This window comes from Desmodus rotundus, chromosome 2 (genome assembly GCF_022682495.2).
Source record: "Desmodus rotundus isolate HL8 chromosome 2, HLdesRot8A.1, whole genome shotgun sequence".
Classification (NCBI taxonomy): Eukaryota; Metazoa; Chordata; class Mammalia; order Chiroptera; family Phyllostomidae; genus Desmodus; species Desmodus rotundus.
This window is the reverse complement of record NC_071388.1, coordinates 196,013,940-196,038,249: the sequence shown is the minus strand read 5'-3', so window position 1 is coordinate 196,038,249 and position 24,310 is coordinate 196,013,940.

Here is a 24,310-nt window from a genome sequence, read left to right as displayed (position 1 = left end):
TTGATAACCTGCCTAGAAGTCTCTATTATATTATATTACTCTGGCTACATGGTCCTCACAAGACGGCCCCAGTTTCTTTTGCCAACCTCACCTCTAGGGATTCCTTGGCCTCCCCCAGTCCTCCTCACCACCCCCACCTCACATTACCTGTTCCAGTCTCATTGACCATAAAATGTCCTTTTACACCTTTTCATCTTTGCATGTGAAATTCTCTCTGCTTTGTCTGCTATTACCTTTTTTAGCTGGTGAATATTACCACATTCACTGAAGCCCAGATAAAATGCCTCACCCCATGTATGCTAAGCCACCCCTGGCTCCTCTGTACCCCTCCCTTCCAAAGAGATTCAGCTGGTGCATCCCCTGTGCCACCATTTCATTTTGTCCATAATCCATCACAATACCATGTTCTGCTGTGAATTAATATTTATGTCTCTACCTTCTCAGCAAATCTCTAAGCAACTTTAGGACATGTCCTCTTAGCAAAGTGCTTCGCATACATTCTGTACTTAATAAACACACCTTAAAAAATATGATACATTCTACTGGTGATAATGGTTAGAGCATGGAGTCGGACAGATGGAACACACATATGTCCTCCTAAGATACATCACCCCCTTCTTGTGCTTAGGACACTTAGCATGTCAGCGCTATGCCTGAGAGCTATTTGAAACAGCAAAATCATCAACAAAAGCACAAAAATGAGAAAAACATGGCACTAAATATGCCCTGAAAAGGATAGTTATTCACAGTGTGACAGCTGAAACCAGAAAACAGAGCATCTCCTCATCTTGTCCCTATCAACTGGGAATATGCACATCTGGTAACTGAAATATTTTGCTAGTCTGTATATGCCCATGTCCACAAATGACCACTAATATGTAGTTGAGTATTCATTTGGGGATTAAAAATAAATTTTAGTAAGTAGACAAATTCACAAAGACAACATCCACAAGTAATTAAGATCAAGTATATATTATTTCAATTTCTCTATTATCCCTACTTTCCAAGAGTAGATACCAAGACTTAAGAGAATTGACTAGCCTAAGGTCACCAGGCTGACACATGAGAGGCAGGATCTAGACTGCTGAAGCTCTGCCTGGGGCTAAGGCTTGTGCTCTGCCCCCTACAGGCTGGCTGTAGTCCTGCAAAGTAGCTTTTGGAGTGAGTCTTAGGGGCTGACTACAGGTTTGGGGACTAGCTTTTCTATAACTTCTTCGGTTTAGTCATTCTCTGACATCTTAGCACATGTAGCTTGTCTTGTCTCTTAACAGAATTCTACTTTGTTGATTTTCAGTTTGCTTTCATGTCATTAATAGATTATTTAAAGGAACTACTTTCTTACTTATCACCAAATGCTTCCAGAAAGATAAATTTCATTTTAAAACATTCACACACCTAACACCTCAGAGTTTATTAATTATTTTTCATTACTAAATAATAGAAACTCAGTTAAGATTTATGGTTCTCCTTCAGTATAGGTTATTGAATTCATTGACCCCAGATCTCTAAAAATTGTAAGAGTAATAGAGGTTCTTTGAGCTCATCTCACACTTCAAGGGGTATAGGAACACTAGAAACAGAAGCAAGCTGGTGCACAGAAAGCCTTCTGTGTGAACTTCCTGCCCACGAATCGGGAAGCCTGCAGGGCTCTTCTCTGTGAATGTTTTTAGCTATGGCCCATTTTCCATTTAGCCACAGATCAATGGGAATTAAGCTATTTCGCTATTGATTTATAATGCAAAAAATGTTTTCCATAATATGTATTCCAGTGCAAGTGTTTATCTTAAGCAAAATGTTCTTAGATACTCATTTTATACAATGTAACAGCCTTGAGCCAAGATAACCACAGATCATAACTTCTGCCTAAGTACAGTCATTTCACCAGAAGGTCCTGGTTTGGACTCAATATTTAATAAATATTATTCTGTCAACCTCTCTTTATTAATGTCATCTTTAATGCGATTATGATCATGACATTCATAAGATCAAATTCTAGAATTTCACATAATGGCAACCAAATAATTTTGTAATGACTACTAAGAACAAAGTTGTCCACAATGTTGAAATAAAGTTGAATGTCTGTGAGGTCAATCTATCCTCAAACCCCTCCCCTGTCTAATCCCCTGCTTTTACTTCCTAAGGAATTGAAATACAAAGGAAAACATATATTTAGCAGCTAGTTAGAGAGATGTACTTAAATCCTGCACATTTTTTAAAACAAGCTTTTCCTTGTATCACTATTAAATTATATTGACCATTAGCTACCCCTCAACTTCAGAGTCTTTCAAAAGTCACCCAATACGACAACAGGTCAACATTTTATTCCATTCTTGTTAGAATGAAAACCAAATGGCTTCATTTTCTCTGCTTGAGACTTACCAGGTGAAATTCTCCCTACCTTCTCTGATTGATGCAAGAATTCCACAGCAATCTTAAATTGTCCTGGTGAGTCAGTACCTGAGTTTGTAAAATTTGATTACAATTCTAAAAATGACAAACAACCTCTTATTCTGGATGCTATTGGAGGTTAAGAAAATATTTATGCAATCAGCAATGAGCACAGAGAATCCAAGAAGTCATTAGTGACAAGTTATTTTATGTGAGGGATTGCAGGCAGGTCAGATTCAGAGCTTAAGCAAAAGTATTTTCCTGTAAGTTTTCTCCAAATGAGCACATTAAAGTCAGGGAAAGAACAATGCTTTCACCATAATTCATAGTTTTCTGAAAGCTAAATGACCTTTTTAAAAAATTCTTGGCCTCGAGATGTGATAAAAATGGAAGGGATATGAATACCTACAATGCAGTAATGAATTGTAAATGGCTTAGTAATCCACCTCCAGCGCTCACAGATCCTGTCCAAAAAAGCATCTATTCATACATCCCAACCATCCAACAATAGCTCCTTCTACTGGTATCTGAATTCCACATCGAATTGAAAAATTATTCTAGGTATTAAAAAAAAGCCTTTCCTAGATGATCTGGGAACATTTCTCTGTTGTTTACTGTAGCTAATTTAAAATTCATTCTAACATATCAAACAGTATGGTATAGATCAAAATAAATACATTATATTAGCCAAGGTGCTCCCTTGACTTTACATTTTATGAAAAGATATCGAATGCTGCGGTCCTTTTCCTCCTTCCCAGCACGAGTGTCCGATGGTCTCAGATTGTGCTCTGAATGGAGAACCCAGACCCTTCCCGCTCACTAAGTATATTGTTTCTCACTCACACTGGGGAGCCCCACTACACAACAGACACAGTCCGGTGATCAAATCCAAACTGAAGAGGTGCGACTCAGTACCATTCTAGAGCTCGAACTCCTAGCCTCATTCCAAAAAAAAAAAAAAAAAAGTAGTGAGCAGTAAGGGGCCTTTAGTCAGGAGCCCTGGGTTTTCATTCTGGGGCTTTTAAGGCTTCAGTTCTTCATCCCTGCCCCTCTCCAGCGTTTGCGATGCTATTAAATGGAGTTACCATTACAGACTTGCACATGTAGCCCAATCAGACCTGGATCTCAGGAGGCAGGGCCTGGGTGACAGCACTCTGCAAAGCTCCCTGGGTGATGCTGGGTTCAACACCAGTAGGTTAAAGTCTCTATTCTCTCTTGGAGAAGTTGGATGGACAAATCGACAGCCACAGCACACCATGTGGTTTGGCAAGAAGCTCCTCCTAACTCAGTCACAGGGCCCTTCAGAAACAATGGCTGAGCCTGTGAAGGAAACCTGAGGAACCCTACCTGGATGGGTAAGTTGGAAGTGGGTCACATGCCCAGGAAATATCCCTGTGGCCCAGAGGAGATCTGGGCCCAGTGGGAGGAGCCTTGCAGTTATGGACAAGATAATTAGACTGCACGGGGCCACCTGATTCAACAATGACTCGACGTAGGAACAACTGAAGCAAGAATGGGAGAAAACGGACCCACTAGTGGACTGATCACATGCTCTGATCATTTCTCATCTTGGCATTTGGGAGCAGATCTGTGTGCTTCCAACTAAGTAAACACCATGGTGGTTAGTCAACCAAGGGGCCGGGCCTGGGATGAGGAGAGGTAAGGGGAGACCCAAGAGAGATACTGGTCTTCCTGCTAATTTACCATTCTTAAAATGTACTACATGATACATTATTATGTATTGCATAATATAAAAATTATTATATATAATTATGTAGTATACAATGTGAAAAAATTTATTCAAAAAGTTGACTCTAGATGCTTCTATCCCTACAGGATACAAATAACATCTCTATAGATCTTCTTCCATTTAGCAAAACATATTGTTGGGCCACTTGGTTATAAAGAGAAAAGCTCCAGAGCATCGGCTGGATGATAAATGGGTGAAACTAAAAGAAAGAATTCACTCTTCATTGTGCTCCACATCATGACTGCATTATGATGTATTTATGTGTTCCCTATAATGGACATTTTTCTGTTTCTAAGTTTTCGTTATTACAAATTTATATACATATGTAATATTTTAGATATAAGTATAAAAATGTTCATTACAAATATACATTAGACAGATAGCTAGACAGACAGACACATATGTGTGTTTCTGTAGAATAAATTCCAGCATGTGAGGTTTCAGTGTTCGAAGGCAATGCTTCCTAACTTTAATAAGCATATGAATAATTACTAGGGGTCTTGTTAAAATACAGGTCCAGGATGTGGCCTGAAATTCTGCATTTCTAACAAGTTCTCAGCATGCCCATGCTGCTGGTTCATGGGTCATTTTTTGAGCAGCAAACTTAGAGAATATGTACTTTGCTTTATTTTGATAATTTTGAAAAAGAGGAAAAGGTTAAAAGTTAAAAATAGAAGAGTGAAGGAGAACAAAATTTTTAATTTCACACATTTATTTATGTATTTTTGGAATTTATAGTGCACATATTATTTTAGTAATTAAAAAATAGACAACACAACCAATAAGACCATTTTAATAATTAGCAAGTAAATACAAATAGTCTTTCTTCCCAGTAATAATCAGGTGGGTTTCTCTCATTCTCTCCAATGTAAATGAGTTTTTTAATATTACTGCAAATTTTCTAGAGAGATTTTTATTTTTCTCTTTTCTTGCCTCTACTTTAAAATGACCTCTTTCATTTTATTCCCCAACCACCTGCATAGTGGCTTCACCCCACATCCAGCCCAGTGCCTTATAAAACCCCCACAGTTTCCTTCTCTTTGTAAAATGAAAAGACTCTCCAAAGGTCCTGGGCTCCTCTCTGTTTGAGATGAATAATGAAATTTCCTGCCCAAGATGATAAAACTATTACAGGACACCTGAGAGTCGTGTATGCCATGGAGTCACTGCAGGATGGTCAACTCCATTTCTCTACAAAACTCTTCAGTGACCTAGTCTGTGGAAAGTGGGTCCGGCACTCCCAGGTGTGAAATTTATCTTAGGCAACTGACTAAACTTTATTTTACGTTATCTTCTTTTCTGTAAATCTGTTTTTATGAGTTTTTCATTGTAGTTTTTGGAAACCAGAGAAGTTTAGACAGTTGGGATAAATCTCACTTGGTGGATAAGTAAAAATAACATTTGATTTTTAGAAAGAAAAATTTACCAGAAATGTATGAGACTCTAAGAATGGATTTGAAATCATTATGATATTATGAGAAATCCAGGCTCATCTTGATAACCACACCAACAGAAGAAACATTGGGGTTGGCAACTATTTTCAAGATCTAATTAATGCCTGATTGGTGTTAGATGACCTTGAGAGTATAATTCCAACTAATTCGTTGTTCAAGTTCATCATATTGTTTCTACAAACTTGGAAACCTGCCCTTCAAAGTACTAGTTGCCTACCTATTTGCCAGCCCAAGTGGGCAACACCAAGGCTGCCCCAGGCTCTGGCAAGCAGAAAGGATGGTGTCATCGTCAATGACTGAAGCCTTGGCAATGTAAAAACCTGAGATGAGACATTCTGTTTCAAAATTTCAAAACTGTTTGGCATTTCACTGGGTGAAACTCAAGAGAACCCAAGAAGAGTTAACATTTTATAGTTTATAAACTATAAACTAGGACATAAGAATTTATTGGAACAGTAGATCTCACTTTTTGATCCTTTGCAAAGTAACACCCCAGCACTTTGGGGGACTGAGAATCAGAAGCATTTCCCTGGTTACAAAGACACATTTATGGAGGCAAAAAGCAGAATGAATTTGTCACAATAAGCAGAGAAGATGGCAAATGCTAAGGGTGTGTGTGGGTGTGTGTGTGTGTGTGTGTGTGAGAGAGAGAGAGAGAGAGAGAGAGAGAGATAAGCATCTTGCTGAAGTAATCAGGGTAGAGTGTACCTGTTGTTTCTCCTCAGGATTTCTGAATAATGCTGTGTAAAGTGCTGGTATCTGACCCCAGAGCGGGTGTCCCAGCTCTAGCCAGTCAGGTGCCATTGCAATGCATACAACAAAAAGATGGAGACTGACTTCGGATTCAGTGGTTTTGGTGAGACATTCTTAAGTATTCATTTAGCATTTGCTCCCCTGTTTTACTTTTCTGTTTACCCTCTCATCCAGACTATGCTCATTTGGGCAATATAATCACAGTTGAACAATTATTCCATAAAATAATTATACACAGCAACCTTTCCAGATTCACTGGGAGACTCTGAAATTGCAAATTGGGTTTCTACCAAAGATGTCGTATGCTGGAGTAGCTGCAATAAACTGAAACCATTAGGACTATTTGCAAACTAAGCGGATGAGTCTTTGTTAAAATTTGATGTTTATTTTTAATATGGTTGCCTGCCCTTCTCTATTTGAACAGCTCATTACACCTTCAATATAAACCACATGCACACTAGAGCATTTATGTAATTTTCTGGGGCAAAGAATTTGGGCTATGATCCAACACTAAAATATATTACTTTAATATTTATTTGCATCTGTTTGGTATTGTCATGATCCATATAAGACTGTATCCTTTTGCTTTCCTTAAAAAAAATAAAAAGGGAAGAAAATTCTCTGTTCACAGACGACTACTTCTAGTCAAGTGGATTTGAAAAGCTTCATTTAAGATTCAGTTCCTCTGCAGATATTAGGATCAGAAGCATTGATGAAGAATAATGTAATGAATGATGAGTTCTGAACAATACTATAGCTGATTTGGTAAAGCTATGTTTTTGGCCTAAACAATAGGATGTTTGATCAAATCAACCACAGAGAAGAAAATGGTATTGCAAAAGATGAGTTTCTAATTGAGATAGACAATGAACTCTGCATCAGAAACAGCTGCAGAAAAATGGATCCCACTGCATTTTTACATGCTAATATGCCGAATTTCCACATTAGACAGTCACAATTTTGAGTCCTAGCACATCCAGGTGCCTTTACATCTGTGTAGTATATTTAGAAAGGAGGAAAGATCAGATGGAAAATACGTTATATTCATACTGTTCCTTATTTTAGGTTTCTCCTTATTAATTTCATTATCATTATAAGCTATGCAAATGAAGACAGCTCTTTCAGCAAGGACATTATTTGTAAGGTAAGATGTCACAGTTCCTCCCTTTCCATGAAAAAGGAACATGCATCCCGGTTCTATGGTAAATATCTACATTTACCTTTAGATAGTATGTTGAAAGAAGTCAGACAATGAGCATTATTTTCTGCAGAAGGTACTTATACCAGTCAAGGTACTGCTTGGAACATATACATCCCAAATCTTAGTGATTCCACAATATAAATGTTCATATATTGCTGTGATGTGTTTCCCCCAAATTTATATGTTCAAGTCCCCAGTGTGATGTACAGTCTTTGGGAGATAATTGGGTCACAAAGGTAGAGCTCTCGTGAATGGGATTAGTGCCCTTATAAGAAGAGATATCTCTTATGAAAAGGCGAGAAAAAACACCCATATGGAAACCAGGAAGTGAACCCTCACTAGACACAGATATGCCACCAGCTTTATCTTGAACATAACAGCCTGCAGAACTGTGAGAAATAAACGTTGTTTAAGTCACAAGTCTATGGTATTTGTTATATCAGCCCAAGCTGACTCAGACACTTACTCAAATTATGTATTCTACATAGGTCAGCAGGAGGCTCTGTTCCACATTCACCAAAAGCCCCAGGTATGGCGACACTCTACCATATTGACACATGATGTTCAGGATTGACACATCAGGGGAAAAGAGCATGAAGAACTCATGCCTACCCTCAGTTCCCTAAATGTGCAGTGACAAGAAGCACTTTCCCTCACAGGTCATTGGCCAGAACTGGTCATCTTGCCCCACACCAACTCAGGGAGACTAGGGAAGGAAGCAATTACATATTTGGTGAACATTCCATAGCTGTCACAGTGCTTTTTCCATCTGTGGGCTATAAACCCCAAATCAATTATCTCCTTCAATAGGACATATTGTGTTGGGAGTCAATGCCATCTCTTTACACATTACCAAATATTGTGTATCTTATTAAGTTCAGTTTTTAAATTTCTATAAAACTATTGCAATTTAAAAAGAAACCCTGATGTGAATTTACATATCAGTCACAAAAATTAATTATTTTCCTAATGGTTACCTCTCTTGGATTTTGTGGGATTTTTTCAAATACCATAGAGATATAGATATATAGATATACAGATATAGATATAGATAGATACACACACATATAAACACACATACATAAACACATACACACATATATATACACATGTACATATATACACATATACATATATATAAATATATATATGTATATATAGTGAGGCTCTTGATACAGAAAGAGAAAAACCATAAAATTAATGAAAGCATTGACAAGTCCTATGAATGGCCTCTAAGGACACGGAAATTATTATGAGCCTCCTTTAAACATGAAATAATATGCGCACTGATACCAACTCTCACGTTGGAAGTAACTAATTGAAGTCATTCTCCTTATATAGAGCTGAAAGCAGGTTTTAAACTAGCATTTATCAGTGGACTTGGTGGAAACGGATCAACAAACCCCAAAGGCAAGTAGTACACACTGATCTCAGGAAAGACCTGAGCTCCCGGGAACACTTGAGAAATTCTAGGCTGAAGTGGGGTAAAGGGAAAAAGCATGTGAATGTCTGAAATATGCCTATAGAAGGGACATGGGAAATAGACAGTAAAACTGGAAGTATTAGCTTAGGTACAAAAATATTCCTTAAATTAAAAAAAATGGGACTGATGGGGAAGTTTATATTGAAAGACAAAGACGGAAGTGAAGGAAGGAGATGTCAACCAGTAGAAGAGAATTATATCCATCAAAGATTAAATATGAATGTTCACACTCATATCTACACAGCAAAGACAAGTTTAGAATAAGGACATTATTCGCATGTCACTTCTTAGGGAAACGACTAGTTGTTTCAAGCGAAAGGATTTTCTTCCCTTCAAAATGTTTTAGTGCCATGGAAAAAATGTAAACTGTGTTTGAATTTCCATAACCTCTATATTTTATGGCAGGGACCCAGAGCCTATTAACAGTTTTCTGTTTCAACACCTGTTATCAAATCATAACATTTTAGTTAAACTGGCAAATAATTCTCTTCCACAATGAAAGTGTAAATGAACTGTGATTTAGAATCATTTTTCTATTTTTTTTTCATACTGTGGACATTAATAGCTATTCAGTCTTCTAACATGGCCTAAACACACACTTACCTTTATGCAATATATAAAAGTAAGTTGTGTATACTCTATCTCTGCCTACTGGAACATAATATTTCAAGGACAAGGTCAACCTTACCTTCTATGAATTAACTCAGTGTGCACGTATGCACCTTGAACAAAGATGATCCTCAATAAATGCTTACCAAATGATACACACACAGTTCAAAAGTGAATAAAGATTTCTTTGATTGGTGTTCTATGGCTGACTTTTGGTTCAGAATCACTTGGAGGCAGAGGTCTTTCAACCATTTATATTTGGAAGGAAAAAGAATACCTTAAGCCAAAGATCACTAAGCAAGTTTCTGAATTGGGAGGGAACCATTACTTAGAGATTTGTCAGTAAAATAGGGTTAGAATACCTACCTACCCAGATTAACATGATCATTAAATGTTTATAACTCAGTGCCAGATTCTTTATGGGTTTTCCATAAAGAAAGATAATGTCTAATGAGAGTGTATGTTTTCCTTACCAAAAGGTATAAAAGTCACCAACCAGAAAAAAATGGCCACAAAATAGTCCCCAAAGAGAAATGATCACTCTCTCTCTCTCTCTCTCTCTCTCTCTCTCTCTCTCTCTCTCTCTCTCTCACACACACACACACACACACACACACACAGTCAGTAAAGTTCAGGAATCTAAATTTTAACAATTCTAAACAATCTAAACAAAATTAAGAGAAGAGCCAACCACGCCACATGCTGGGAGATTTGGAGGGAAACAGAAAGACCAGTTAGGAGGCTCTCCAAAGATCCAGACCAGAGATTGTGGTTGTTTGGATCCCACTGGTCAGAGCAAATGTGGTAAGAAGTAGGTGGACTCCACATTTTCTGAAAGGTAGACCCAAGTATCTCTTGATGACTGGAATGGGGGATGTAAGAGAAAGTAGGAAGGTGGGACTTTTGACTTAGTCACACAGACAAGAAGACTCTAAGGGAAGCAGATTTGCAAAGTAAATCAGGAATTCAGTTAGAATATGTTAAATTTAAGAGTTGAGATGCCAACTAGAGATGTCTATCCAAGTAGAAATATTTATTCACTACACAAGCAGACACATTTTACAAATTTATCATTTTAATCATAGTAATCCTAAAGAGAAGCTAAGTTTTCAGGTGAATGGAAACTCAGAAATAAAACAATCTGCCCAAAGACCATACAGCCAGAGCACAGCAGATATTATATCAGCATACTAAATGTGCAAATATATTTTACATGTATTAATTATGCATCTCATGTGAGGTTTATTTATAGTCTGATTATTTCATGCATGTGTGTCTCACATATCTAAACAGATAGTAAGGGCCTCAGGAGCAGGAACCAGAATTTATTCAATTCTATATCCCCAAAGATAGATAATACAACACTTTATCAATTGTAGATACCCTCTAACAATTGATTTAATTCTGAGTAACTACACATTATAGAAACACATAGTTGGAGGCTAGAAGAAAATATAATAAACCCTTTTCTCTACTCCTGACCCAGGCAGATTTCTCTCATCACCAACAAAACGTGCGTGTATCTTAGACGAAGAGAAAGAGGAAATGTGATTCTGTACTTATGTTGTAAAATCCCTTTCTTATCTCTCCTTTCAGCTCCCACTATTATTTGTAAATAGCTACTTATTAAACTCTCTTCAAATCATCCAAGTTGAAAGTGTTGGGTGTTTCCTGCCAGGAGGGAGGGCTACCATAGAGAGAGCTGACCGACAGGAGTCGTTGGGTCTGCAAAAATCCTCAGAGAGGGAACTGAAAGAACACTGCTCTACTTTCCAGCTCCTCCCTTCACCCGAATTCTGTCAGTGTCCTTCATAACCAATTGGAAGCCAGGGGTCCAAGGAGCCTGTTGATTGAGAAGGGCAGAAAGAGAACCTGATGGGCAATGGGGAGATATTCCTTCCTCTTAGAGTCTTTCTCATGCGGAAGCAGAAAATCACCCATTTCTGTACCACCACCACCCCATTCACCTTCCTTCCCACTCCCCAGCTATATGTTGGGTGCTAGAGGCTACAGCATAAAGTGGGAATCAGAAAACTAGGCAGGCCATGGTCTCCTCATTAGCTCTGATCTTAATCATCCCTTTAAAAAAAAACACGGGCCTCCGTGTCCCCATCTGTGGATCTGTGAGTTGGTCTTTCCAGGATCCATGATGGAGCTGGCTGCCCCAACCAGTGCTGAACACTTCAAATATGGCCAGTGCAACCGAGGAACTAAAGTTTTAATCCTTTTAAGTTTTAATTAATTTAAAGTATATAATCACCTGAAGCTAGTGGCTACCATATCAGACAGCACAGATGCAGAACATTTCCATCAATGCAGAGACCATACATTTAGAATGGGGGGAGTAGACCTTGCCTCCTGGCCAGCTGACTTTTTAAGTCAATGGAATTCTCCATTCTCCTTCATCCCACTCCCCCAGTCCTTCACTTGAATATATTTGGAGGACATTCCTTTTTTTCTTATTTTTTAACATTTGTGTTCCTATCAGCCAGCTTCAACTGCATATAGATGTATAACTGGATTTTTGCGAACCTTACTCCAGTTGCATTCCTCTCCCTCCTTTCCAAGAAGTAACCACCATCTTGACTTGGTGTTTATCACTTCCAGTCATGCTTTTAACTTTTACTATATGTGTATCCATAAACAAAGACAGAATTCTTGAGCCGAAGCCCATAATGTGCCCCTCAGATGACTGGACTCTTAAATGGGAGAGAGTTTACATCCTTATAAAACATGGATGTTTCCCCAAACCAGATGATTCCTGAGACATGTTTCCAAGTAGCCTACCACACCAGGGCTTGTAAAGTCTGTCTCTGGAGGAAACAGCAAAGTTGTATTTACTTAAACTCACATACGAAGATCATTCTGAGGGAGAGCAGAGGGGTGGAAAGGCATAGTTGCAAGCAAGGAACACCAAGACTGTCTTCACAAGCAAAATAAACCCAGATCACAGAGGAAGTCATCTAGTAACAAATCACAATTGTGCAAGCAAACTGGAAAGTGGCTGTATCTTCTCTTCAGACATCCACACTGTCTAATAACTACCTTCCTCAAGCTCCTATCCTGTGCCTATCCTCTCGTGGATTCAGTTTTAGCCATCTCAAGTGCTGGGGCCCCTTGGTTGTCTCCCCATATCTTAAAAGCACTAATAAACCCTCCACACATTCCGCTGTGTTCCCCAGAAGAACTGAGATAAATATAATGCGAGTGTCCTATTAAGGAAGTTCTCCCAAGATGCCACCAAAGGAATGAGAAAAAAAGGAGAGCGACAAGGAAAAAACATGATTCCGCACAGGAATTCTGGAGAGGATGTTTCCTCAGAGTCATCCTGATTCTATTTGAAGCTGGTGGTTGGCCTTTCAAGGTTGCATCCTTAGCCAGCATTGGCTAAGCACCACTGGGGAGTAGGGTAGGAGGGGACCTAAAGGCCCTGCTCTCTACACATCCATGGGGGCATAGAGGCTCCTATAGAGTCAGGTTTGAACCACTGGAAGCAAAGACATGAAAACCAGAGGAGGAAAGCTCAGAAAGGATAGAAGTGACCCATGGAGGTCATAGCAGAGCACCGGCAACGTCCACCACGCAGCACCTGCTGGACTTGATGGACACCTGCATTTTAGTGGTTATCGAACCCTTGAGCTAATGGGATGGCTTTAGAATTTCAGAAATAACCATTTTGAGTTGAAAAATCCTTTAATATCTGTACTTCCCAAAAGTCCTCCCTCCAAAAGTCTATGAAAATAGACTTTGAGTTGCCGCTAAGTCCAGCCTTGACTGACAATTCATCATTAGAGATGATAATTGCTGCAGAGTTCTGATAGGTGCCCTTAATCAAGTTAAGAAGTTTCACTGCTACTTATAATTTACTTAAGTACTTTCTAATTAACACAGGTTGAATCTTACCAAATGTTTTTAAAATTTTATATATTGGAGTGATCATAAACTTTTTTTCCCTTTAAAATGTTATATTTTATTATAATAGATTTTGTTGAGGTTGTAACCTCCTTGTAATCATTACATAAAATCTTCTTCATCGTGATGATTAATTTTTGATATACACTGCTAAATTTAATTCACCAAATAAATAAATCAATTTTATTTATTATTTTTGAAGGTATACTCTCACTAAGCTCAGTCTATACATTTTCTTGTATTGTTCTTGACTGGTTTTGTAATATAAATAAAATTGCTTCTTAAATAAGTTAAGGAGTTTTTCTTCTTTTTCTGTTCCCTGAAAAAGTTCTTGCAATTATTGCTCTTCTTGACATTTTAGTAAATATCACCTGAAAACTATCTGGGCCTAATAAATTTTGGGGTCTAGAAGTTTTAATATCAATTTGCTATGTTTAATACTTATATATTTATTTAAGCTTTTTATTTCTTCTTTAGTAAATTATGGAAAATTGTAATTTCCTAAGAAATTGTCCATTTAGTTTATATTTTAAAATTTACTATCATAATAATTCTATATAATCTTATGAATCCTTCAATCTGTAATTATAACTGTCTTTATTTTCATAATTAATATTATTTAATATAATATGCTTTATCTTTCTTATTTGTTTTATTTATTGTTATTCTTTTCTATTGTTAGCCTTTCAAAGAACCAACTTTGGTTTTATTTCATAAATATTTCTTTATCTTTCTTGTAAACACAATTATATATTTGTAATATTTTTAATATTTCATCTAACTTTTCTAAGTGGTTGTACCAAAAAGTTTGTTAAGGTTTGCTTTTGGTTTTTGTTTTTATTTGCCATACTTACAGAAGCAGAATGTAATAGGAAGAAAGAGAAGGGGATGAAAGGGAAGGGAAGGGAAGGGGAGGGGAGGGGAGAAGGGAAAAGAAAGGAAGGAAGGAAGGGAGGAAAGAGAAGACATTCTGAATCATAGATAGATTGTATATATTCCTCTAGGTTCTCTTTCCCATGGGTATTTTTAAAATTCCATGTCAGCCTATACTGAGGAGGATGTATCTGAGACTAAGGTGGCTCCCCATTCCACATGTCAAGTTTTCCATTCTCTATGCTGAAACAGAGAACCAGGCCCACATTGGACTGGTGGGAAAACAATTTCTATTATACAGTAAGAGCAACCAGACTACAAGGGAAGTGTTTTGATATAGCGCATGTTGGGTACCATCTCCTGTACCTTCTAACCTAATTAGTTCATATTTGAGGCTTTCAGTAAAAGAACACTCTTATGAGGCTTCTGCTGTGTTTTTCTTTCCATCTGTGCTAATTACTATACCTAAAATCACATAATCAACCTCTTGGGTTGCAAAGAAAACCAAGGGTGTGAGTGGTTAATTACAAAAGCAAGTGGCCCATTGCTTATGCAATCAGCAGACCTCCAGCATATTCAATCTGGTGCCAAGTTATAGCTTAAATATTACAAGTGGCAGAGGCCGTCCTCTTAAAACTGACTCCACAATCTTTTGCAATTCTCTTTAAAAAATCACAAACAAAAACCAAAGAAAAATGATTACTGCCATTGGCCCACTTAATGATTTCATTCACTCTACTTACCAAGCTGCGACACCTTCGTGTTTGGATTCAGAACCTATTTTGGTGGTGGTATGACAACCGTCTTTGGCAAGGTTTATGATTCCTTGGATTACACAAAGAAAAGTGAACCCAAACTTAGACTTGCAAGACCTGGCCTGAAGGAAAAGAAGAATAGCACAAGAAAACAGGGAAAGGAGCAGAAGAACAGAATGAAGAAAATTAGGGGGACTGCAAAGGCCAGCATTGGTGCTGGCAAAAAATTAGCTGGAGAGTGGACAACAGAAAGAGTAAAGATTCTTCAGCAAATTTATCTGTGGTGATTGTGCAGATTTTTCATGCGAAAAATAAACTAAGAACTTTTATAAGTGAAAATGAACTGGTAATAAAGTTTGTATCTGGTTGTAATATTTTAATGCTATAATGCAATTCAATCACGTCTTTCAAGCGAGAAAGAGCTGTTTGCAGGGTCATTTGCTAAATGTCTCACACCAACTCTAAGAGGGAGAACAGTAGTTAGTTGTAAACACTGAGCTGATGGTGTTCTTTCTACTCAAGATCTAATGAGGCTCCAACCCTCACAATGGGAAATGATTTAACAACAATATTTATTTAGATGATGAGACTGGTTTTCTGACCCATATGGTGATGTGCAGCAATGTTGCAAAGTAGATATCTTCCAGATGGACATTAAAGCCCCAGCCCCACTCATTACAGCAGAACTGACAAATGAGAGCAAGGTATGTTTATTTTTTAAACTGAACCCAATAGTACTTAGGTTAGCTAAATCAGATTGACATCCTATAAAAGAAACTTTAGAAGATACCCCTAGAAAATAATTTTTTAAAGTCGACATACCATGACAATATTTAATTGGATTCTAAAAATTAGTGCAATTAGTGAGGCTTTGTGATCAGAAAATTTGCATATAAGCTTGGGCTCTCCTGTATGACTTTGAGAAAAGACTAAGTTTCGTGAAGCCTCAGCTTCTCCATCTGGGAAATAAGGATGGGACAAACTTTGAAAAGGACAAACTTTGCCCTTTACATCCATGAAAGGACAAACTGTAAATGCTAAAGTACCAGAAAGAGCAAGCTGTTATTTTTGTTATTTAGGAGGATTATTTGACACTGAAAAGAATCATGGATTGTTATTTGACCATGTCTCAGCTAGATCTATACTATTCCATGTTTATGATGAACTTTTGGCCTATGACTTGCCTTGACTCTTTGGTTAACAATTCCAACAGCCACATGTGAAGGGTCCTCTTTTGCATGGTATGTGGGTGTGTTTTCCTCATATTTTCTGCAGATGTTTCAACTGAGTGTCAAAGTCAGCCCCATGGAGCCAGCTATGTGGGGATAAGCTGTCATTTTACATCACCCAACATCTCCTAACCCAACCTCCTTTCTTTTTCTTACCCAACTTCCATGTTCAGGCAAAGTTCAGAGTTTCCATTTAGAGTGACGTGTTTTGCCCAAAGGCAAAAGGTACTAAACAGCCCAGGAAGCACCCCACTCACCACTCCAGTCCTATTGTAGGGCCGATCTTTTCTTTGAGCTGAAAGGCATCTTTGATTTCATATTGTCTCCAGGAGTTTCATGAGATCAAATTTATCAAACATATCCTAAATGATTAGGACTGACAGCTCAAATGTTACTTTTAAGGATCAATGCCCCAAATTACTTCATATTAAGATAAGAATGCAATTTATTTATTCAATCTCTGTCCTTTTGAACTTTACTACCATACACATAAAGTCTTTAAGATCTAGTATTAGAAACAAAAATCTCTTAATAAACTAAGTAAGGGGCTAAGGAACTAATGCCTTTTCAGGGATATATTTAAACTGGCCACATGAAGAAGTTAACTCTAAAGGGATGAGTCTTTACTACTTCAGGCTCAGGTATCACAAGAAGAAGGATTGTCCTGTTGTCTCTGGAATCACACCAAATAGGACAAAGAGCTTCTATTTACTGAGCCACAGGAACTAAGTCCAAGACAAATCTACAAGAACACCAAATGTTTGCTCTCTAGCAAACGATGCTAGTGAAAATGCATGTCATGTGTTGAGACAGCCTGTGGAATATCACAGGATATGTTACAAAAATAAGACAATGAATTCATTTTCATATTCACCCCTCTATTCTACTTTTAGCCTGTAAATGTTAGCTTATAAACATCCTAGTGTGATAAAAGGCTGTTTTTTGTACTTTTTACAAAGTAATCTATTAAATAAGTAATTCTGTCCTGGGTCTCTGAAAAAATTCATGGTCTGACAAACTCAAAAGTGTTTATGGCTGTTAATCCTGTGGCTTTGTTTGCCCTTTGATATTTCTGTAGTGACTCTCTTTCTACTTACGGGAAAATTTCCCTTTTTATTGTACCTGCTACCATAGGACCAATTTACAGAATCAGTGTCTAACCAAGTATATCACATTTTAGTTAACACCTTCAAATCTCACCTACTTTCAACACAACATGATGGTACGTAAGCAGACAATAACTCTTTTTTTTACTTCCTATGTCATGAAGCAAAAATAGACTAGAAGTAAAAAGATGCTTACTGTATTGCTTTACATGACAGGCTGACTAATGTTAATGCTTGATAGATTTCCAGGAAGGTAGAGACCAAACGACCTATACCATGTCTCCAACCACCCAACACACTCAGTGAGTACTGATCTGGAATAAGAGGTTGGTCACATGGAGTCCCAACAATGCAGGGAAGAGCAGGAGGCTTCTTTTCTCAGAGAGGGATCAGTTCCGAGGGCCTGTGGTTAAGCTGAAGCTCAACACATATGTGCACTAGTGAGCAACACAGTCCCACATCTGTAGAAAGAACATGTTCTGAGAAGTTGTGGATGGAGCCCCTGGCAGGGTCAGATGAAAACCTCGCTGTTAGCTAGGAAAGTCCCTGCACAGGGCTGCAAGGAGTTTCCAGAGATCCAGCTGAGGGCAGCTGGGAAAAAAACAGAGAAGATTAGGATTCCTAGACTCTGATCTAGGATTTTTAGAGGAAATGACAAAAACATATCCAATTACCAGCAGCAGTATTCATGTTGTCCAGAGGAATATCCAAAATTAAATATCCCCTGAAAGCTGGATAACAGGGGAGCCAGCTAAACTGGGGTTGGGTTTAAGAATGGGTAGATGAAAAAGAGACCTATCTTAAAACTTCTCTTTGAATTCTCTCTTTCTCCCAAATCTCTTCTTTTCAGCAGCTATTCCAATTATCTTCTTCCAAAATTCCTCCAGCTCCCTCTCTATTGTCTGCCTGTCTCTCTCTCCACTTTCTCTACTCCTCTTCCTCATAAGCAAAGATGTTTAGATTCATCCTGGTGCAACTCCTCTATTTCTTATCAAGAAAATTGAGCTTAACTCACTTTACTCTCTTAACTTACTCCATTTACATTCTTGCAAAACAAATGCTTATGTGACCTTGAACTTTTTCAGCAAAATTAAATATCAGCTGGTTTCAAAACCTACCATGTCTCAATTAGGCTTTAAGGAAATTTAATTTACTCTGCCATGGTATATCTTTTTAAGAACCTTTCTTTCATTGATTCATTCACTCACTCACTCTCTCAAAATTTTATTTGATGAATATTACTGAAGTTTTTTTTGTAGAGGAACTGTGTTAGATGTTGAAAAAATATGACCTAGTCACAGTCTCCATCTTCTAAAGGTCATGGTACTTTGGGGAAGACAGACATCTAAATAAATTCCAGCTGAATGTGATGTAAACCTGTGCAGAATCATATGGAAGCTTATAGGAAAAAAACAGTGGTTTGCCTGAACTGACAGGGGAGGTTTCAAAGAAAAGTGTATATTAGAGATGGTTATTGGAGGATGAGTAGAAATTCATCAGGCAGACAAAGGAAGAAATAAAAATAATGCCAAGTTACAATTATCAAGCTTATATGTACCAGGAATTGTGCTGAGCACTTTCTATGGCTCATCATATTTAATCCTCACAATAGCCCCAATGAGGTAGATGTTTTATTATCTTCAACTACCAGGTAACAAAACAGGCTCAGAAAGGTGAGTAACTTGCCCAAAGGGGATGTCAGACAGGGAGAAACATGTGTACAAGGCATTGTGTGTGGGAAAGCAGGAAGAATTAGAGAAATGATCAGTAGTTTGGTGTACTTAGGATGCGATAAGGGAGAAATCCTTTGGGGAAAGGGCAAGAAAATAAGACAAGAATTATACCTGGAAAAGCCTTATCTAGACTTTGAAATAAATTCATTAGACAGCATAGAATACATGAAGAATTTTCATTTTTCCCCATAATATTCACAGCACAAAGAGATGGATGTCCCCAATTCTAGGCTCCTTTCCTGCTCTGCTTCGCTCAGCTAATTGATTGCCAGCATTGTAGAATGTGAGGGCTGAAGCATGGATGCCCTTCCTCTCTGGGGCAGATGTACTTGACTTAAGCTACAGCAGCAATTGCTTGGGTAACTCAAGGTTCTCCATGGCTGAAATAGCACAGAATTCTGGCAATTAGGAGTCACAAGAATGCCTTCAGCCATAAGAAATTTTCCCACTCTCTGCATCCTGTTCAGAAGGAAATTTTGTGGAATTGGGATTATGGTGTACTGCTGGTTCAACAGAACTCTCTCACTTAAGGTCATTGGGACATTTCCAAGAGAGGACAACCACCCAACATCCATTCTCCTCCCCACCCCCAGGCAAGGTAGACTTTTCAATGCAGTCAGCCAAGTACTGGGCAAAAGGGTCACCTCATCTTCCTGGTGTGCCTTGGACTTTGACTTACAAAAGGCTTTCAGTCAGCTCTTGCCCTAAGTCACACATTTAGATGCTCAAATCCTTCAGCATAAGGAGAAGTTCAGGTGTGCCAAGCAAATACCATGAACTCTTAAATGTCTACAATAATAAATTAAAAAGATGTAAATAAAAACAATTTTCAGGTAATTAAATTGAGCCTTCTGAAGGCACTCCTGCAATCCGGCGATGGAACTGATGCTCAGGCCTCCTTTGATCTGGGTAGTATGAGGAAGAGAAGGCCAAGGTTAAAACAAGGTGAATAAACACAAGCAAACAACTGCAGTGACAGGCAGAAGGTGCAGCATGACGAGGGAGTTGCAATCATTGTACTCTGCGAATTCAAAGGAGGGAGCACCTCTCTTTGCTGAAGATTTTTCTTCCAGAACACAGTAGTAAGTAGTGTTATTGAGATATTATTTCTGCTTTTTCTCTACAAATGGAAGGTATAAAGGTGAAGCAAAGTAAATGAATAACCCACAAATTGAAAAGTGTGGAACTGACTACATTCCTGCTTCCCAGTGTACATGGACAAATAAAGGTATTGTCACATTCACATTGCAGAGCTCTGTGCCTATGAACAATTGCATTTTACTGGTTCTTGTCTCATCAGCTGAAGTAGAGCCCAGCCCTTGGCAATAGCATTTCTGGGAATCCCCAAGGTTTGGCAAACGTACATATTTCTAAATCCCTGTCAGTCATTTTATGCCGGTCATTTTTTCATCTTCTGCTCTGCTTCCTCCCCTTGAGTCCTTCTCCAAATCACACCACTAATAAGTGGAAGAGGCCAGCCAAGACTCAAATTCAATTTTGTCTGACTCTGAATCTAATACCCTTAACCAGATTGGATTCTCATTAACTACTCCCAAGAAAGCATGAATCTTGGTCAAATTAGTGTTTTTCTAACAGTAATGATCCAGAAGACATTGACCGTGTTCTTATGAGTTTTTAGGCCTTAGCTTGAATATTCTACTGTTCAGCTAAGAAAAGGAAGTGGGAGGCCAGTTTGCAACCAAATCACCATTTCATCCACTCACCCATGTATTTCATCTGTTTATTTATTCATTTAATTTGTTTCATTAATTCTTTCTCATTTTTCTTTCACTGTATGAAAATTTATTTTTATTTCCCTGTATGCACAATATTTATTGTAGATCATGAACTAGACTCTAACTGCAGCTGATAACATTATGGGAAATGAGCCAGCCTAGCCCCCACCCCCCAAAAATTTTTGGAACCTACAATAGAACAGAAATTAATGTTTTCCAGAAAACTTCCTTTCCCTAATCCATCCTGCAGATCTCCTGACTCATGTTGCCCCTCAGCTCCAAAATCATCAGTGATTTTACAAAGACAGTGTAATTCTTCTCTGTATCTTTCAAGGCCCCAGGTGTGATCTAAGGCTAACTAGCTATCTCTAAGGCCAGTACTGAAATAATCATGACACTTTCTGAATGATGTAGTAGAATGCCCACTGGACAAGCAGAGAAAAGTAGATTTGAATCTCATCTCTGCCACTATTAACTCTGGAAACTTAAGTTAATTTCTTTGAGCCCCAGTTACCTCATGTATTAAACTGGGACAGGAAATAGATTTGGATTCAACAACTTTAAGAAGTATTCTCTGAAAAGCTAATATAAATCTGAATTCCACTAGGCATTTACTCTATTCCAATATGTATTTTATTTAAGCCTCACTTTAACCATGCGCAGACTTTACATGGATTTTGGTTTGAACACAGGTGCCCTGACTTCACTGTAAGACCTGAGCAGATGACCACAAAGAACACTTCCAGCTCAAAAATTCAATTCCTAGTACCTTTTGGGTTTTATCTCTACTTCTTAACTGCTCAGAGTCAACTCTTTAGCCAAAGGAGACTTCTCACTGTTTACTAAACATGCATTCCTTTGTGTATGGCACCCCTTTTTTCTCTCCTTTAAAAGGAAAATGTCTCTTTGTTATTGAGCAAGATAACCTTGTCTTTTATCTCTTAGTACAGATTAGCATCTACTCACATCTGTATTCACAGGCTTTAAGATGCACAACATAGGTAGCATGTGTGGACGAACATTAACCAATGAATATCAAAATGCCTTAGATGTTTCATATCAAGCAATGTATTCAAAGTTCCATTATGGACGAACATAACGAAAGTCCAAGGGTCTGTATTAGGGGTGAGTAGTAACCAGGGGATTTATCAGATCAACCTGTCAAGGACAAACACATTCCAGGGTTAAAAAAATGTCGCAGGATTTACACCTGTCCTCACACCTCTGGCATCAGAAATCAAAACATCAAGGAAATAAAAATTCTGAGTCATGCAAAATGTTTGGGACATTATCAAGGGGATTTCTCAGTTGACCCCAAACACATATGTTGAGACCTAACCATTCTTTTAACAAATACTGATGGGCAATAAGCCAAGAATCTTAAATTGGCCAAGAAGAGCTCAATTCCATGGCATCTGATCTCTGTTTTAGTGGGACTCACACCTGAAAAGTTTCAAATTCCTAAGTGTATAGTGGAATAATAGGAAAAAAAAAAAAGAGGTAGAAAGGGAGATTTCTACCATGTTACCTTTTACGGCTGTTGTTTACCTTGTGTAAAAGCCTGCCTGTAACAAATGCACATGTAAGTGAATCCACAGAGGTTGGAAACCAGGAACCAGCAATGGCACTAAGAGCTCTACGGCTCCAAGGCTCTTCCTTCCACATGGAAACAGGAAGCCTAAAAATCTGGTATTTTGTCAAGATCCATTACAAATACCCACTACTCCTTGAAGTGCATCTTGATTACTCAACTTTAAACAGCTCTGGTCATCTTATCATTCCTTTCTTTAAATATTGCTCGTTCCCCTGACATACATGTCTGTCTTGTCTTTAATCCTAAAGCTCTTGCTACTTTCATGCCTGGATATTCAGGGGCCTATGTGTTCCTCAAGACACTGGCTTCCCCTGACTTGAATCCATACATGCCCTGGCATGATCTTGCAGGATGCATGCCCACCTATAAAAACCAAATCACCTTGAAACTTGCCCAGGAGTTCTTCAAATATTTCCACACTGGAACGTGTAAAATACTCACATGAATTCAGGCTGAGTCTTTCCAGTGTCCTCCTTGCTTGTAAATGCAGAATAGGATTCAAACTAAACGATTTAGCACTGCTTCTCAAGCCTGGCAGTCAGGATTTGAAGCTGGAATCTCACCAGTGCTTCATAGGACACACAGAACTCAGTTTGCCTTGTCTTTTAGATGCAGCTGGCACTGTTCTGCTCAGCAACCCCTACAAGGCCAGCAGAGAATCTCTTTCCTCTGCCATTGGATATTTGTCTCTGCTCTGTGCCCATCAGCCAGACCATGCAGGAGCCCAAGGTGTGAACTCCCTGGCAGCACCCATGTGGATCACTTGAAGTCCCCCCAAATGTGTAGTCCTCCCCATAAAGATAATCTCTTGTCCATGATCAGAACCTCCCAACACTGTCATTCACCAAGAGCAAAATATCACGTGTCTGTCTTAAAGACTCTCATTCAGATCTCAGTAGCTAAATGCCAACCACATTACTATAAAAACTCACTTGGACTAATATAAACCTTAGATCTGCCCCCACCCTAAGTCTGTGACCCAAAACCATACATTTGGGCCCACCAAAAGCCTTGCCACAAGTATAATGCTCCCTCCAATTAAACTCTTTGTTTTAATTTCTCAGTGTCACTGGCCAACGCAAAAAATGTTGGAGGATTTTTAAATTAATACCTGAAAGCCGCAACCTCCCTCCTCCTCTTTGCCACTTAGCAACAGAAGGGCCATGCAGGACAATGCCAGCCAGGGCAAATGCTCCATGCAGGGAGGCTCCATGCAGGAAGAAGGGCAGAATCAAGACAGGTATTCTTCCCAAATTTACAAAACAATGAGTCCCCATTCACTGGTGGGTAGTGAGTTACAAGGTAGAGAGGAGCTAGCAGATATACTTGGTCATGGAAGAAAATGTGAGGAGTGGGAGCAAACCATTTCTCCCTTCACAATGTCCTGTTTATCCTGAGCAGCACCTTGCAAAAAAGTCTCAGTTAATGGATGCTCAATATATGTGTAGTTGTTGGCATGAAACTGAATTAGAAAAAAACCTGGACGTTTTTCCTGTTCTGTTTTACTGTCACCCTAACAGAAACCCTTCCCAAATGTGAAAGAAGCAAAGGCTCCTGAAATGCACATTAATTCCTAAATCCCCCTAGTATACAGGGTTTGTTAAGGGATGAGATATTTTATTGACTCTAAGAGGTTTAATTAGAGAGTCCTTTAAAATTAAGTTCACAATCAGTCATTTCTCACTCTCTGGCTCAGGACATGTTTTCAACCAGCTGCTTTAACCCGTTTTCCCC